Below are 18,412 nucleotides of genomic sequence, written 5' to 3' on the forward strand. Positions count from 1 at the left end.
TTGGGTTTTCACTTCATTTAGTTTTTTTAAAAACTAAAGATCTGGAATTAGCCATGTTTGTCTGAGTGCCTCAGAATTAGACTGTCTCCCTTTACAACATGGTGGCAGGCAACAGTGAGAGTTATTTTACTTTTGGGAAGTATGTTTTTCTGCAGTTATATATAGACTGAAGAAAGATCCTTGCATTCTCAGCTCAAATTATATTCAATGTTCCTAAATTGCTATTGCCCTCAAATATGATATTGAGTGAGGTCACCTCTTCAATTCACATTTCCCATCTATATTTACAAACGGCCCAGCTTTGGAACATCTGCTCTGCCTATGGAACACTCATTTTTGCAGATGATGCAGATGTAATGGCTGGTGGCAGGATTGTTTCCTCGAAGACTCTGCTAGGAAGCTTCTTTCCCCTGCTGTCTTTCCTACAAGATGCTGTTTTTACAAGTTGCCTTCTGGAGTTCATTTCCCCTGGGGAGTTGGGTTTAAAGTTCTAAAACAGCATATTTCTGATATTTCTGCTAAAAAGATTGCTTCCTATAAGAGTTACTGATGGTGGCTTCCACTCGGTCTGACCACTTTCTGTAGCAGCCCTGTAGGAAAGGGTATGGGTGATCCAGAAACAAAGCGATGCATGTAAATAGACGAATGAAGGAAAACTTTTGCAGAGATTAAAATTTGGTTTCCTAATGCATAAGAGCCCAGAGCTACATTTCTAGAGAAAAGAATCCTTGGAGTTGGCAGTGAAGTTGGCCTGTCTACTTTATTATAAATGAAGAAGCTTAAGTATTCCCATTTCTTTTTTTCTTTTTTTTTCTTTTTTGGTCACACCCAGCAATGCACAGGGGTTACTCCTGGGTTTGCAATCAGGAATTACTCCTAGTGGTTCTTGGGGACCCTATGGGATGCTGGGGATCGAACCCGGGTCGGCCGCGTGCAAGGCAAACGCCCTAACCGCTATACTATTGCTCCAACCCCCAAGTATTCTCATTTCTAAAGTCAGTTGTGCACTGTAGGCAAAAAGAGGACAGGGGAACCTGAGGAGCTGCATCATGAGTAGGCATTGACCACAAGTTCAAGGGCCTGGATGCTTTGTAAGATATGTTGTAGGGAATGAAAGGCACAGAGAGACAAAAAGAGATGAAAGACTTAAAAGAATAATTTTGTTGGTGGTAGAAAAAATTCTGTCTATGCTGATCAGCCTATTTAAAAGGTGATTTCTTGATTCAAATCGTGCCACAATTAACGAGCTCTTGTAGATAACTTGATTTTAACCTCTCACAGTATAGAGAGCGAACTAGAGACCAAGCCAGGAAAAATGATTTGCATCACATCTTAAAAAAAGCATTTGAGAAAACTGTCACCAGAATTTAGGTGTCTGGTCTATGTGGGATGCTGTTTCTACTACTTCCTCTGAGTGTAGACTTATCATACATGAATTTTATACTTGTGTTCATGGAGCCAGTCACAGCAGAATAGACTACATCTGGAAACTATTTTGTGTTCATTTGTTGTTAATTTCTTTTCAAGTAGAGTTAGCTCTGGCTTTGTCGTGTGCGTGTGTGTGTGTGTGTGTATATATATAGTGGCAGTAAGCCCAGGAGCTATGATAGTCTCTGATTCACAGAATAAAGTTAGTCTTTTGCTTTCTACTTGCTTTGAAATTATAAACTCAGTTTCATTGTTCAGCACTATTGAAGTACTCTAAGTTACAATTAAAGCTATAAAATAATCTTGCCTTTGTTATTAAATTTCATTTTCCCCCAATTGTTCTTCTGGCTCTGATTTAAATTACTTATTTTCACATGTGCAGCATTTTTTCTTAGGGAATTCATTCTTAAATAAAGTGAATATTTCAAAAATGGGAGCTGTAAAATGCAAGTTGGCATTACAGAAGCCAGTTACATTTTCAAAATTCAGAAAAGACATATTTATGACAACCACAAAAGCAATATAGTCAACAAATTCTCCTTACTGAAATAGACATAGGGTTTGATTATTTAATACTTCAGTTTAATTTGAAGGAAAATTTTACTGAAATACCTGTAATTTATTTCTATATGCTACTATATTTTCCATTGATTAATTCTATTTTTTGAAAAGAGCCAGAATTTCAGGTTCAATTACAAGTAATTAACAGCCCAGTCAGTGTGACACAAGAAACATTTAATTCCTCTTGGAATTCATAAGTTCACAATACATGGCACTATTTCACTAATAATGGTTTTAACAATTATTTGCTGTGAAAATAATAGCGTTAACAATTCGGGAAAGGAGACAAAATTGCAAGTTATTTATCTTGTGGATAATAGCATGCTTTTTGTTTTTGTTTTTTAACTTTAAGAACCTGTGCGGGGCGGGGGGGCAGACAGATATGACTTAAGGGTTGAAATTTTATGTGTAAGACCCTAAGTTCAATCTCTGGTACCGCCTGGTCCTTTGAACACCATTGGCTAAGGCCATGGTGGCCACCAGAACTGCTGGACCATTTGGTCAAGATGACTCCCCTGAGCACTTCTTGGAAGACCCCCAAAAGTCCTAAGGAAGCAGTGTAATGATACTGTAGCAAGAAGTATGGAAAATTTCAAGTTGGATAAACTCTTTATTTGGGGTTTGGTATTGTTTGTTTGTTTGTCTGTTTGTTGGGCCATACCCAGCGATGCTCAGGGATTACTCCTGGCTCTGAGCTCAAAGATCACTCTTAGCAGAACTCAGAGGAACAAATGGGAGGCCAGGGATTGAACCCAGGACTCCATGTGCAATCCAAACATCCTACCTGCTGTGCTGTCTCTCCAGCCCCTCGCTAGACAAACTCTTGATTTTAGGACTGTTCTGTCTGTTGCAAGAAGTGTCTACTTGGAGCCACTGGGTTGGGAGGCGGGAAGGAGGGGACCAGGTTCATTAGACCTGAACAGGAAAGAATTTATGCACGAATCAGAGAAGAAAAAAGCTGGAATCATAGAAAAAGGTTTACTAAAGCCTAATATGCACTTGAGAATCAGAGTACAGACATGAGTGAGTAACATTATGTCTAATTAAGAGTATAGACTCAGAAGGGCTGGAGCGATAGTAGAGTGGATAGGGCATTTGCCTTGCACGCGTCTGACCCGGGTTCGATTCCCAGCATCCCATATGGTCCCCTGAGCTCTACCTGGAGTTATTCCTGAGTGCAAACTCAGGAGTATTTCCTGTGTATCACCAGGTATGACCCAGAAGCCAAAAAAATAAAAAATGAGTATAGACTTAGGACCGAGTGATAGTACAGTGGGTAGGGCACTCATCTTCTATGCAATGGACCTTGATTTGATCCCTGGCACCATATATGGTCCTCCAAACCTGCCCAGGAGTGATCTCTGAGCATCACTGGGTGTAGCACCCCAAAAAGTCAAAACAAAGAGAGTACAGACTCAAAGTCTGAATGTGGACAAACTCTAGAGATTGTACTGCTGTTTCCACATAAATTTCTAGGGAACGGAGCAGTACTCAGTAGTATAGTGGGAAGGCACTTGCCTTGGCTGCGCCTGACTCGGGTTTGATCCCCGACATCCCACATGATCCCCGAGCCCCTCCAGGATAGTAAGTCCTGAGCACTGTCACCAAAACTAAAAGACTCGTTTATATAGGCATCAAAATCGGGTAAATTAATAAGGGAAGAAATAATCATGATATTTCAGAGAAGAGGGAGGACTTGGGGGTGGTGATTTCCTGGATTCAAGTATCACCCAGATTCTAACCATATATGGTCACTTCCTGGGGATTGCCATAGCAATTTAAACTGTCATGATGCAAGTGGGTGTGATTTTGCCGTGTGAAGGCATCACAGTGCGCATATAATGAAGCTGGAAGTCATCCATCAGCCACTTGATCCTACATCTTGGATTCTCTCAACTCCAACCAACCTTAATTCCAAGAAGTCTCAGACATTATCATTCTCACCTTTTGAGGTGTTCAGCGTCTATAACATATAAAGTAATAAGCTTCCCAACGTCGTGTATAACTGCGTCAGAGGAACATAATCAATGGTGGGAGGAGTGTAATGCTGACATGTTAAAAGATGGGGCACAATAGTTACTATCCTTGTCATCCCGTTGCTCATCGATTTGTTCGAGCAAGTACCAGTAACGTCTTTCATTGAGAGACATTGTTACTATTTTTGGCATGTCCAATACGCACGGGTAGCTTGCCAGGTTCTGCCACGTGGGCTCGATACTCTAGGTAGCTTGCCGGGCTCTCTGAGATTGGGTGGAGAAATCGAACTCGGGTCGGCCTTGTGAAAGGCGAACGCCCAACCGCTGTGCTATCGCTCCAGCCCACTATCCTTGTGTAAACACAAAAATGTTTCTTAAGGGAATAATAGAATGTGTAGTTATTAAGTTTTGCAGTGACTTCCCAAAGGAATTTGTTTTGCACGAAAGGAAAAATTTCTGATTCCTTCTCTTTCCAGCCAGTTATTTACCACAATGCACTGACCTTTATTCTCCCATCTCATTGCCATCCTTTAACAAGTCTTTGGTGTCTGGTTTTCCTGGCCCTGCAGACTAGTCCTTCACAACTCCTGATGTCAGAATGTTCTGTGGAGGCTGCAGCTCCCTGCCAAGCTGTCTTTACCTTCCATTTTCTCCCATAGAACCTCCCTGCCCCCTCCCCCAGTCTCCCTGAAATAGCCAGTGTGTTGTTTTTCAGTGGTACTTATCTGTGAAAGGAAGCCTCTTTTATAGGAAGATTGGGGGCTAGAAAGATAGTACAGGGTTTAAGGCACTTGCCTTGCATGCAGCTTCTCCCAGTTCAATCCCCAGTGACTGCTCCCAGTTTAATCCCCAAGCACCACCAACAGTGGTGAGCACAGAACCAGAAGTAAGCACTGAGCTTCACCAGATGTGACCCCAAACCAAACTAAATCAAACCAAACAACCCCATAAAAAAAGAATCTTCATGAACAAATCCTAAAATACATATTAATGAAATTAGACCTTTGCCATAAAACATGCCCAACTGAGTCACTATCTAGGATATTTATCTAATTCATGAATAGGAATTAAGAATAATAGCATTTATTAATGTGGGCAGCATATTCTGCTTCTTGGTTCCCCATATACATGCTTGCATGTTTTCAGTGCCTAATTGTAAGAAGAACATTCATATTCATAAAGCATCACAGCCTTTTCCAGTAGGCCTTTTTTCCCCTATATGTTTAGCACTGTAACACTGTAGCACTGTCGTCCTGTTGTTCGTGGATTTGCTCGAGTGGGCACCAGTAATATCTCCATTGTGAAACTTGTTGTTACTGTTTTTGGCATATCGAATATGCCACGGGTAGCTTGCCAGGCTCTGCTGTGTGGGCGGGATACTCTCAGTAGCTTGCCGGGCTCTCGGAGAGGGGTGGAGGAATTGAACTCGGGTCAGCCGTATGTAAGGCAAACGCCCTACCTGCTGTGCTCCAGTCCAGTCAGGAAAAACCCATCAAGTTATTAATATGATCATTTCACCTAAATTCACTTAATGCCCAACAAAGTCCTGAGAACTCATCAGCATAGTGAGGATGCTGCTTTCCATTTGTTGTACCTTAGATTCCTGGTGCTCTGCCTTCTGCTCGCTCAAGCATGTTCATCAATAGAGGCGTTCAGGGATAAGTTTGCTAAAACACAACAAGCACACAAAGGGGAGCAGAGTTTGCCAGGAGCACGGCGACAAAGAGCCTGTTTCTGAATCCATAATAGACTCAGTCCACCTGTCAGTGCCTGTTCTCACTCCGCGTCTGGAATGCGCAGGGACAAGGCCTTTAAACTCCGAAATGATCTAAGCTAGAATCCCCTGGTGGTGCTTTTCAAAGCGGTGGCACGTCTCAATGTTAATTGATACTAGATTTAATAAAGAAAGGAAAAATAAAGGCAATCCATGCTCAACATGTTAGGGGATTTTCTAAACGACACGGTACCTTGTTTACAACCAGGACTTTTCAGAACCTCTAGTGTACCTTCTGCAAATCTCCCAGAAGAAATTTCCAGAACTGTTTTGAATACAGAATCTTTTTTTTTCTTTTCAAATCATCAAACAGGACCAGTATTTGCTGGAACAGATAGTAGATGTAGTTATCCTTGCTTATTCTGTTTTAGAAAATGTCAGGTTATCTGGATGTCCATAGTAAAGGATTCTTTTCCTTTCAGTCTAACAAAATACTCTAAGGTGGAAAGTGAATGGTATGACCTCATTTTTATGAGTAAAAATGTAGATGGTGCAAGTTGGTTTTGCAGATAACCTTCAGAAAAAATTATTGAGTCCTGAGGTTAGCCCAGAGTATGTTATTTGATCATACAATGATCATACATCCTTTTTGTGTACATATATATGTATGTTTTATACATGTGATTGTGTACATGTCTATGATGTTGGTACTGGACTCTATAAAATTTTATTAATTGATAATTTGTGTGTCAAATTTATTATTATAGTTATGCCTGTCATTTTTATTTAATTGCATACATGTAATCCTAGAGTACATATAGGTTTCTGAATTTTGGGGATTTGGGGGTGGGTATTTTCTTTGTTTGTTTGGGGTGCTTAGAGTTTACTCTTAGCTCTGCCCTTGGGCATCATTCCTGGCAGTGCTCAGGGGACTGTATGGGATGCTGGGGATAAAACCCCAGTTGGCTGCTTGCAAGGCAAGTGCCTTACCAGCTGTGCTATCACTTGGGCTGCAGGTTTTTTATTGTTTCTTGAAATTCTCCCCCCTCTGCATTTTTGTTGCTTTACCCTGTACTCCTTTACATATTTTGAACATGATTTGTTAAATTTATCTTTATTGGTAAGCATATCTTTTTTTTTTTTACTTAGCTTTCTAGCACTATCTTCCTGTTGTTCATTGATTTGTTCAAGCGGGCACCAGTAATGTCTCCATTGTGAGACTTGTTGTTACTGTTTTTGGCATATCAAACATGCCACGGGTAGCTTGCAGGCTCTGCTGTGTGGGCAGGATACTCTTGGTAGCTTGCCGGACTCTCCGAGAGGGATGGAAGAAATTGAACCCCGTCGGCCGCTTGCAAGACAAACGCCCTACCTTAGCAATTAAAAAAAATTACACACAAAGGTTTACAATACTGGTAAAGGTAAGGTTTCATGCATTACACAATTCAGCACCATGTCTGCCCCCACCACTTCCATTGCCCAAATATGCCACCCTCTTAATCTCCCACCCTCCCTCCCCCTGTGTTAAGCTTCCTGCTGAAGACCGATTGTCAGTTCTGGTTGCTTTGGGGCATATATTCCCTATTTTGTTCATGTTCCCCTATTTTATTTCTTTATATCCCACCTGAGGGAGATCACTCTGTGTCTGTCCTTGTCCTTTCGGTTAACATCCCTCAGCACAATACTCTCCAGACCCCTCCATATACATGGCAGCTAACTTTATGGTTTTACCTTTTCTTATAACTGAGTAGAATTCCATTGTGTATATATATTTCTATTCATTTACTTTTGGACAGTTAGGTTGTTTTCAGATTTTGACGATTTTGAATAGTGCTGCCAAGTGAACATAAAAATGCTTTTTTAATTTTTTTGGTCTACACCTGGTGGTGCTTGGGGGCTATTCCTACTTCTCTGCTCAAGAAGTGCTGCCAGACCCAGAGCGGCTTCTTGCAGAAACGCATCTAGACTGTGAACTGAGCTACAACCTCATATTGCCTGGTGGGGATTTCCCCTCTCTGCCCTGTTTTTCTGAGCGGAAAATGGTGGCGGCAGCAGCATGCACGTGGCGAGAGCCACCTTCTAAGACCCCCAACCCAGAGGTAGGACTTTTTAGTGACGTAGCCTATAGGTGGTCCTGGGAGGGGGGCATTACTGGCACGCCTTCCGCCCAGATAAGATCCGGAGCTGTGTTGGGAGAAACGGACCCTCTGCTCCTTAAGACTATGATCGAGAGGTCTTCTAACCCATTTTGGCACCCAGAGCGGCTTCTTACAGAAATGCATCTAGACTGTGAACTGAGCTAAAATATCAGAAACCCAAAACCGTGCGGCCACGACACTCTCAGCAATGAAAAGAAATTATTAAACAATGCCTTTTCAGCAGGCCTGATTGTTGGGGGGAAATTCCAAACAATAAGAGTGAGTTCTCTATTGAAATATTGAATGTATTCAAAGTATAGAGAGAATAAAGTGAAGATCATTAGCTACTTAGGTGGGGAGGGTGGGTGGGAGGGGGGTGTATTGGGGTTCTTGGTGGTGGAACATGTGCACTGGTGAAGGGATGGGGGTTTAATCAGTATATGACTGAGACTTAAACCTGAAAGCTTTGTAATTTAATTTGTAAATTAAAAACTTAAAAAAAAAACAGAAGTGCTCCCAAGGGCTGGAGCAATAGTACAGCAGGTAGGGCGTTTGCCTTGCACATGGCTGACCTGGGTTCAATTCCCAGCATCCCATATGGTCCTCTGAGCACTGCTAGGGGTGATTCCTGAGTGCAGAACCAGGAGTAACCCCTGTGCATTGCCAGGTATGACCCAAAAAGCAAAAAAAAAAAAAAAAAAAGTGCTACCAGCATGATCAGAAAGCTAGTACAGCAGGTAGGGCAACTTGCCTTACGTGCAGCCGACTTGAGTTCAATCCCCAGCATCCCATATGGTTGCCTAGGCACTGACAAGAGTAACTCCTGAATGCAGAGCCAGGAGTAACCCTTGAGCATTGCCAGGTATGGTTTCCCCCTCAGCCCCTCTCCCCCACACCAAAAAAAAAAAAAAAGAAAAACCAAAAATGAATCGCTCCCAACAGTATTGGGAGAACATGTAATATAGGCGATTGAACCCCAACCTCCTGCTTTATTGGATTTTTATATAAAAGCAATACTCATTTCAGAAAGTAAATTGTGGTACTTTTAATATATTCAAAAGGCCTGAATTCATTTCATGATATTAGAACACATCAATATTTTTTCTTTCTTAGTGCTTTTATATGTTTTGTTTTCCTTCCCTCCCTTCCCTCCTCTCCCTTCTCCTCCCCTCCACTCCCTTCTCCTCCCCTCCATTCCCTTCTCCTCCCCTCCTCTCCCTTCCCCTCCCCTCCACTCCCTTCTCCTCCCCTTCCTTTCCTTTTCCCCTCCCTCCTCTCCTCTTCCCTTTGTTGTTGTGATAACCAGGGATGCACATACTGGCCTGTGGTGCTTGGACACTTGGTTGCGGTGCTCACCAGGGTTGCACACTTTAGTTGCAGTGCTCACACACGTGCTTGCTGCAGGCCATACTCCTTTTAGGTGGGTGCTCCTACACATTCTAGTCGTAGCAGTCATCAGAGACGAGGGGGCTGCTCACAATGTCCTCACTGGGGGGAGTGCGCTATTGGCCACAGTGCCCACACCCCTTTCCTGGCGGAGCGCACACACACCTGACCATGCTGCTGTGGCTCTGCTGCCCCTGTGGGTCATGGTTTTGCACCAGGGATTGAACTCAGGATGCCACACTCACAGGCTTAGCTACTGAGTCAGTCCAGGTCCCGAATATTACTGATTAATTTATTATGTTCAATTTTTTTAAATCACCATGAACTTTGAAGTTACAGTGTTATAGTTCATGATAGAGGTTCAGATGTATAATGTTCCAACAACAATTGCATCACCAGTGTCAACTTCCCTCCAACATTGTGCCAATTTTTCTCTTGCCCTCCAGCCTGTCTCATTATTTTAAAATACTTATGCTGGGGCTGGAGCAATAGTACAGCAGGTAGGAGGTTTGCCTTGAACGCTGCCAATATGGGTTTGATTTCCAGCATCCCATATGGTCCCCCGAGCACTGCCAGGAGTGCAAAGCCAGGAGTAACCCCTATGCATCGCCAGGTGTGACCCAAGAAGCAAAAAATAAATAAATAAATTATGTTAAACATATCTGGTCCTGATGCCTTTTTCAACTGTGGCTTCTTTTTCCCGATTTTCATTTATAGATTAATTTTGGTTAGCAAAATTATTCATGTTATGTTATTAAAGTGTTTTGTGTATATGCACTACTTTGGGGGGTATTTGCTTTATCCTCTCAGTTTCTTAATCACAGATTTACTGATTTATTTTTTAAAAAATATCTTACAATGATCAAGTACCCATCCCTCCACCAATGCCCATTTTCCACCACCAATGGACCCAGCATCCCTCCCATCACCTCGATCATTGCATGACTGAAACGCAATCAAAGTCTGTAAGCCTGTAACTGTACCTCACGGTGATTCACTAATTAAAAAAAAGAAATCTGAGTGGGGAAGTGTTGACTTTACAATGATTATCAGTTATCTCCAAAACCATATACTTGATTTTGGGAATCAGCAAACTTAAGGGAAAAATCTGGTTCAGAAGCTCAGTAAATCTTACTAATGCCAGAAAAGCCAGATGGATTATTTAGGTACTCTTTGGAAAATAGCGTTTGGAGAAAAGGAGTTCATTGTCAGAAATATAAACGGTTCCTAAGAAGAAAGAATGAGTTTACTACAAAAGTGGAAGTATAAGAACTCATTGCCTAAATTTACACAGCCGGACCATATTCACAGTCGGGCTGAATTCAGCCACACTGGCTCCAGCTCCTACATCCTGAACCATGTATTTTACCACCTTCCTGGTGAGGGCTGTGTAGTCCAAGCATCTTATAAGTCTTTGAACATCCAATATGTATTTGTGGGGGAAAGGGTTATTAAGTGAATGAACAAACAAGGGAGATAAATGACTATAATACAAAGCAGAATGGATAAAGTACTTTCATGGAGCTGAGATTAGAGTTGTGTGAACAATGACATCCTAGTAATGGGACTATCTTTTGGAAGTGGTTTTACATTTAAACCTTTCAACTTGGTGTAAAGCCTAGTAATATGTTGTCTCATCGCCTAACACTCTAAGCCCATTAGTGCTTTTCTTTGGGTACTGAATTTTCTGTCTTCCGTGTTTCTTACTTAATGGATTTAAATGGTCTGAATTCCCTTAAGGGCTATTAGAATGAAATGACAAAAATTAAAATGAAGGTTTGGAAATATTTGCTAATATGATTGTCCTAGTTTTGAAAATCAGTTATCAGCGGTTAATTTAATTTCCTATGGTTGAGATGAAGCCATCTATTGGGATGAAGTTTTAAAGCTTTTAGTATATGATTCCATCAGACCATTATTTATGGTACTAAAATTTATAAACAATCAATTAAGAGATGTTTAAATAAATTACAAACATTTTAGTGGTAAAAATATGAAGTCTTAACCTATATGGAAAAGGGCTTTAACTATAATCTTAAGAGAAAAACTGGGCAGAATTGGAATTGCGGGTTGATTACAGACTTCGAAAACAAACCAAAACTTTGCCAAGAATGGAGTGTGGAAGTCAAGTTTACCACAATGAGTCCTGGTTTCTTTAAGGTAGTGGGACATTCATGTGAAGATAGGGAGGTCATGCTTAAAAGTTAATGCATTTAGATGTTTCTTCACTTGGCGTCTAAGTGTGATATCTTCTTGTATTAAGCCCTTTTGTTTCTTGGTGCCCCCTCGAGCAAATTGATAAACAGCGAGATGACAGTGCGATTAAGCCCTTAACCCACCACTATATCTTAATTACCTTTAAAAAAAGAAACTACACCCACCTAACCTGATATATAGAATCAGGTGTCAAAGTCATTTATGGGGGATGAAGAAATGGTACAGCTGGTAAAACCGCTTTTCTTTCCATCAGCATCATCCCATAAGAGCCTTAGTTAGAGAAACCCCAGAACTGACTCCTAAGCGAAAAACCAGGAGTTATAAGAGCACAATACATAGTATAGTAGAACCCAAAACAAAGACAGTATCACAACAGAAAAAAAGGTTTGATATTTTAATGTTTCTTTCATTGATTTTAGCTGAGAAACCACTTCAGAACACGTTCTCCCCCTCATACCACTTCGGAAAGTGGCACGAACGGTCATCAATGGTAAAGAGATATTGCTAAAACAAATCTCAAAACCAGCTTCACGCTCAGAGGAGAACGTCTTACAACATCCTCGTGGTTTCGGGTGCTCTACACAGTCAGAGAAACTTCTCTAGTAAGATACTATAGAAATGATCCCTGAAAGTATAGTCTTAACTGTTAACGCTTGGTGTTTCTTACGTCTATACCAGGCAAGCACTTTACAATGATGGTGATTTACATTGGTCATTGCCAGCGCCACTCCTGCTCCAATTCTGGTTTCACTGAGAAAATAAAAGAAAGGTATTTTTGAATATAGTCTTCAGATGGTATCACTTTACTTTTAAATGCAACATATTTTAGCGTTTTAAGTGGAAATATAATTTAGAAAATGCTAATAGCCACTCCTAATTAACATAATACGGAGTGACAGCCAATCACAACCTTACTCCTTAAAAGCCACACTCTAGTAAAGTTTACCACTGTCACTGTCACTGTCTTCCTGTTTGCTCATCGATTTGCTCCAGCGGGCACCAGTAACTTCTCCATTGTGAGACTTGTTACTGTTTTTGTTATCAAATACGCCACGGGTAGCACTCTGGTAAAATTTCTGGTAAAGAAGCCACGCCCACGAAAGCTAAAGGCTTGAGCTTTGAGTCTTTTGCCTTTGTTAAAACTTGATTTCAGCAATTAGTAAATTTTAGGTATTGCCAGTAAGAAATTTTAAAGACAGATGAAAATAACAAAAGTGAAAGTGACATTCTGCTACTTCTAACGGGGGAGGGGGGTCAGCTTTATTTTAAAATCTGTTCCACCAAGAATTTGACAGCAAGATGCTTTTAAAAAACAGAGTAGTTGTGAAAGAGCCTTGAAAGTTAAAAAGCTTCTGTGGAAGCAGTAAACAGAACCTGCTACTCACTGGCATCCCTTCAAGAAATGGCAAATTGATTCTCTTAGCTGGCACATTTCATTTTGAAAAGCCCCGAGAGAGATCATCTTGGGCAAAAAGGTCCCTGACGCCAAACTTCAGAGCTGGTGGGTGTTCGGCGGGGAGGGGAGGGGAGGGACAGTTTCAGCATAGCAACGAGGTTTAATCTATCTTTCCTGAACTTCTGGGAATTACAGGGTGACAGGTCTGGGCGACTTAGAGCTGTGCTCCATGTTGGCCAAACAGCACCAAAGAGAAACACCTCTTCCAACCCAGGAAAAAAGACAGCAAGTGTGTGGACTCTAGTTGTTTGGGTCCTTCTAGTGAGGGTTGGAGGAAGACCTCCGTCCTCTTCTTTCCCCCGTGGAGTTGGGCAAAAGGGGTGGATCATGCTCAGCTGTACCTGTATGGACCAGTGCAACATGTGCAAACTACTTCTCTCTATGGATGTTGCCAGGAATTGAATCGGAGTCAACCGCAGGCAAAGCAAGTGCCTCACCACTGTATGATTTCTTTGGCCCTCAGTGCCTTTAAAAAAGAAAAGAAAAGAAAAGAAAAGAAAGCACAGCCATATTTGTCAGCCAAAGACTAATGTGTGTCATTCTAAATAGTAGGAAGTTAAAGATTAAAACAGATTCTTTTTTTTTTGCATGAAGGAAGAGAGCTAGTGGCTGCTGTTAATTGAGAAAAATAAGAATACAGTTGTTGAATGAGATTTTTCCCCCGCTGGAAAATTGGATTTAGGGCCAAAGAGATACCACAGCAAGTTGGGCACTTGCCTTGCACACAACCGAACTGGGTTCAACCCCCAACATCTCATATGGTCCCCTGAACCCTGCCAGGATGATCCTGGCACAGAGCCAGGAGTGCACACAGAACCAGGAGTAAGCCCTAAGCACCACAGGTTATGACCCCCCCCCCAAAAAAAAGAGATTTTTAAAAGGAAAAGAAGAGAAAAGAAAGAAAGGGTATTAAGCAGAGCTCACCTGTCTCAGAGCAGTGTTCCCCACATGTCTGCTGTCATGTTGTTTCTTGTTTTGCAGAGCCCTGTGTTTACTTAGCAAAATGTCTTCTGAGTCCCAGTTGCTGTGTTAGAATTAATTTTTGTTCTTTGGTGGGAGTAGCAGTGCAGTATATTACATAAGTTTCACATTGACACTGTTGTAGATGGCATCTGTGCCTACAATGTTCAGTTCTATTTTCCACTATGCAGTTGACCCCTTTCCCTGATAGACCCACAACCCTACTCTGTTAGAATTTCTATTTCACAGTTTGTTCTCTGTCTTATCACACAAAAAAAGAATATTGGGAGCTGGAGCCATAGCACAGCGGGTAGGGTGTTCGCCTTGCATGCAGCCGATCCGGGTTTGATTCCCAGCATCCCATATGGTCCCCTGAGCACCGCCAGGAGTGATTCCTGAGTGCAGAGCCAGGAGTAACCCCTGAGCATCGCCGGGTGTGTCCCAAAATGAATATATATATACATATATATATATATATATATACACATAGAGAGAGAGAGACTTGGGCTTCTTGTTTACTATCATGATAGAATCTTCTCACCTTTCCTCACACTGCTATTCAGCCCTGACACTTCCTGTTCCATCTCTTCCTACTTTGGGACTTCCCCACCCACTGACAAAAAAAAGTATTTCCCCACCAAAAAAAGTATTTGTTTTCTACTTCTATGTCATCATGTGGCCACAGACCGTGGAGCCTAAAACAACACATACTTATGAAGTCTCAGTTTTCATGGACCAAGGAGTTGGATACTCCCATGGTCTCCTGGGTGTCAACTGGGCTGTGTTTTCATCTGGAGGGTTCGTGAGGAAGAATCCACTTTAAGGATTTTCGGGCGGAGCCCATTTCCTTGTGGATGCTGCCTTAATGGTCTTGGCTGCTGGCAAAAGAGACAGTACAGGACTGAAGACACTTGCCGTGCGTGTGGCGGAACACAGTTTGACACCCCAGTACCAAACAGTCCCCTGGTTCCTCCAGGAGTGATTCCTGAACACAGAACTAGGAGTAATCCCAAGCATTGATGGGTGTGGCCCCTCTTCCCTCCAAAATAAAATAAAGGTCTTGGTTTCTTTTTTTTTTTTTTTTTTTTTTTGCTTTTTGGGTCACACCTGGCGATGCACAAGGGTCACTCCTGGCTCTGCACTCAGAAATTACCCCTGGCGGTGCTCAGGGGACCATATGGGATGCTGAGAATCGAACCCGGGTCGGCCACGTGCAAGGCAAACGCCCTACCCGCTGTGCTATCACTCCAGCCCCAAGGTCTTGGTTTCTTTTTAGTTGTCAGCTGGAAACTGTTCTCAGAAGTTTCTCAGAAAAAAACTAAAAAAAAAAAAAAATCAAGGCTTGGGATGAAGCAATAGCACAGCGGGTAGGGCGTTTGCCTTTCACGTGGCCAACCCGGATTCGATTCCCAGCATCCCACATGGTCCCCCAGCACCGCCAGAGGTAATTCCTGAGTGCAGAGCCAGGAGTAACCCCTGTGCATTGCTGGGTGTGACCCAAAAATAAAAAAAAAAAAGAATCAAGGCTTTAAGGGGCCCAGGCAAATGGATTTGGAACATTTGTTTGTTTGGGCTTGGTTTTTGTTTGTTTATTTGAGGGCCACACCCAGGTTTGCTCCTGGCTTACTCCTGCCTGGCTCCAGTCAGGGGTCACTACTGGCAGTACTGGGGAACGTTTTTTTGAAGAGTGCTAGTTTCCCTGCCTCTCCTGCCTCTCGCCCCTGCCCCCATCTCTCCTCCTGTACTTTTTCTTAGAGAGATAGAATATTGATATTTGGGGGATTTTTTTGGCTTTTTTGGGGAGGTGGGTGTACACCCGGCAATGTTCAGGGCTTACTCCTGGCTCTGTACTCAGGAATTACTCCTGGCAGTGCTCGAGGGACCATATGGGATGCAGGGAATGGAACTCGGGTTGGCGGCATGCAAGGCATATACCCTACCTGCTGTACTATCGCTCCTATCCCTCTATGTGTTTATTTTTTGCTAGAAAGAAATCGAGTTCCGGGGAGTCTTGCTCCAGCATTTAAGAGTTCTAGCCCACAAGGAACACTTGGCATTCGTCCTTAAAACTCTTTGCCCAGGGCTGGAGCGATAGCACAGCGGGTAGGGCGTTTGCCTTGCACGAGGCCGAACTGAGTTCGATTCCCAGCATCCCATATGGTCCCCTGAGCACCGCCAGGGGTGATTCCTGAGTGCAGAGCCAGGAGTAACCCTTGCTCACCGCCAGGTGTGAACCCAAAAAGCAAAAAAAAAAAAAAAAAAAAAAAACTCTTTGCCCAGAACTAATCATATCACCTGTCTAACCACAAAAGTATCTTGCTTTGTGCTCCCATAGTGGAAAGCCAAAAATAGATGTTAAAGCTAAAGACTACCGTGTATGAGTGCAACCGACTTCTCAAAAATGTTTGATGAAGGACCAGAGAGGGTTCAAAGCACAGACTTTGAATGCAGGAAGTCCAGACTTGATCCCAGTACCACACGGTCCCCTGAGCACACTGCGGGTAACTCCTGAACACTGAGGGGTGTGACTCCCCAAACCAAAAAGCTCCTTGAAATGTTTTTCATGAAGCATATCAGAACACTGCTTGTAAGGGGTAGTTGGGCAAACACCAGGTTCCAGCCTGGAAGATGACATGGTCCAACCATGGTAGAGACCTCACTCCCTCCAGCTCTGCTTCCCATCAGCCTTCTTTGACTGTTCCGTCAATTAGAAACCACCCAACACCCACGTCTCCTTTCTGTAAGATTTTAGAGAAGGAGTTTATATAACATCGTACAGAAAGCAGAATCTTGTTGTTGTTTATCTGATTCTTGCATCCCCATTGAATCTGTCCTTGAGTCTATTTCTATGAGAATACAAAAGAAGAAATTCTACCTAGATTTTTAACACAAGTAATAAGTGGGCTTAAAAGCATTACTGTTAAAAAAATATATATATATACTCCAAAATGCAAAACCATAACCCTATTCTATGGAGGTAATGTAGTTATTCATGTAAATTCCTTTCAGATGAGAAGACAGGGAAGGTCTGAAGCAGAGTTTATCAGGAGAGACACGAAGGACTGAAGCCTGAGGCACTATTGACTTTTCATTCAGAATTGCAACTTAGAATGTGGATTCTTCTTTGTTGCTCCTGTGTGGTAACAGGAAAACACTACTCATTGCAAACCACAAGGCAGTCCAAGGACTGCATATATTTTATTTTAATTCTGTGTAAAAGACTTTGCTGTCTTAGGCATCTCACCTTTGGATTCTGTATAAAGTCAGTTCTGAATAACGGGTTAGAAGGAGCTTTGGGTCCTGCAGAGAAGGGCTTTAGTGATTTGAATCTGGTGATAAAGAAGAAGACAGAGAGGCTGAGTGGGCTTATGAGAACATCATGCCCCAGGAGAAGTGTTAGAGTCTGACTGAAGGATAAAGTTGAACAAGTCCATTAGCTGGTATAGTGCTGATTTTCACTCCAGGGGGTTCTAGAAATGACTTAAGGCCAATTTCTTAGGTGTCTGTATATATCAAGACTGAGGAATTTTAAAAAATTTAAATCATTTTAATTGCTTTAAAAGTAATGATTGTAATTATTATAGTTTAGGCGACATGTTTACAGTAACGTCAATGCTGATGCGCAGTTACCACACACAGCGACCTCCACCAGCGTCCCTGTGTCTCATCTATCTCCCCATCCACCTCCCACCCCCACCTCCAGTAATCTTAATTTTATAGTTAAGGCCAAGGACCCATCATCATTTGACATAGTCTGTTCCCTTGTTCTTCCTCCCTCGATCCCACTGACAAGTGACGTCATCTGGTGTGTGTCCTTCTTCCTGGAACTTCATTTGCTTAACTCAACACCCTCCAGTTCTGTTTAAGTTGCAGTGAACTGCGTAATTTCATCTTTTCTTTAGCTGCATAGAATGCCATACTACAACTTAGTATTCAATACCACAATTTTATTATCCACAATGAGGAATTTTCTAATAAGAAGAAACCAGGCATGGTATGTTAATTAACTTAGAGTTTAAAAAAAAACACCTTTTTTCTTATCTTTCCAAGTCTTTTCCTCTATATATTTATTTAGGAATAACATTAAATGGGTTTCAGGAGTACAACCTTACCCACAGTACCTTGTATGTGATATCGGTGGGCTCCTGGGAAACTTTTATGAGGTGGAGAGGAGAAAGATGGCTACTTTCTCCTGATCCGCTCTGTTACCCTGGGACTGGCTGGGAAGGTTAGGACTGATAAAGTCTGCAATGGCATGGACCTCGAGTCCCACTAGCCCCACTGGATAGCTGTCAAGCCCCACCTGATGTCCACTTGTTCTGCCTGGCATGGCCATTAGTCCCCACCACCCAATTTCTCGGGGAGTCTTGGACTCAGGCGGGAGTGAGGAATTGCTCTTTGCAGGAATGGAAAATCCTAGACCTTACGCAGGCCTGTTTAGCCCTTGTCCTTCTCACATAAAAGAATTTCAAGAGTAGACGAAAAAAACCACAGGTTTTATTTGGTGTTTGTTTGTTTTCTTTTTGGGTCACACCTGGCAATGCACAGGGGATACTCCTGGCTCTGCACTCAGGAA

The 18,412-nt window shown here is 42.3% G+C and overlaps 1 protein-coding gene and 1 non-coding gene across 4 annotated transcripts in view; one reads left to right on the forward strand and one right to left on the reverse strand.

Moving 5' to 3' along the window:
- Window positions 1–18,412, forward strand: part of KIAA1549L (KIAA1549 like) — a 304,514-nt gene that overhangs the window by 148,816 nt on the left and 137,286 nt on the right. The window lies entirely within an intron of this gene.
- Window positions 11,847–12,061, reverse strand: LOC129406137 (small nucleolar RNA U3). Its single transcript, XR_008630811.1, has one exon. It is a non-coding gene; the product is annotated as a small nucleolar RNA U3 (small nucleolar RNA).

Source organism: Sorex araneus, chromosome 6 (assembly GCF_027595985.1).
Source record: "Sorex araneus isolate mSorAra2 chromosome 6, mSorAra2.pri, whole genome shotgun sequence".
NCBI lineage: Eukaryota > Metazoa > Chordata > Mammalia > Eulipotyphla > Soricidae > Sorex > Sorex araneus.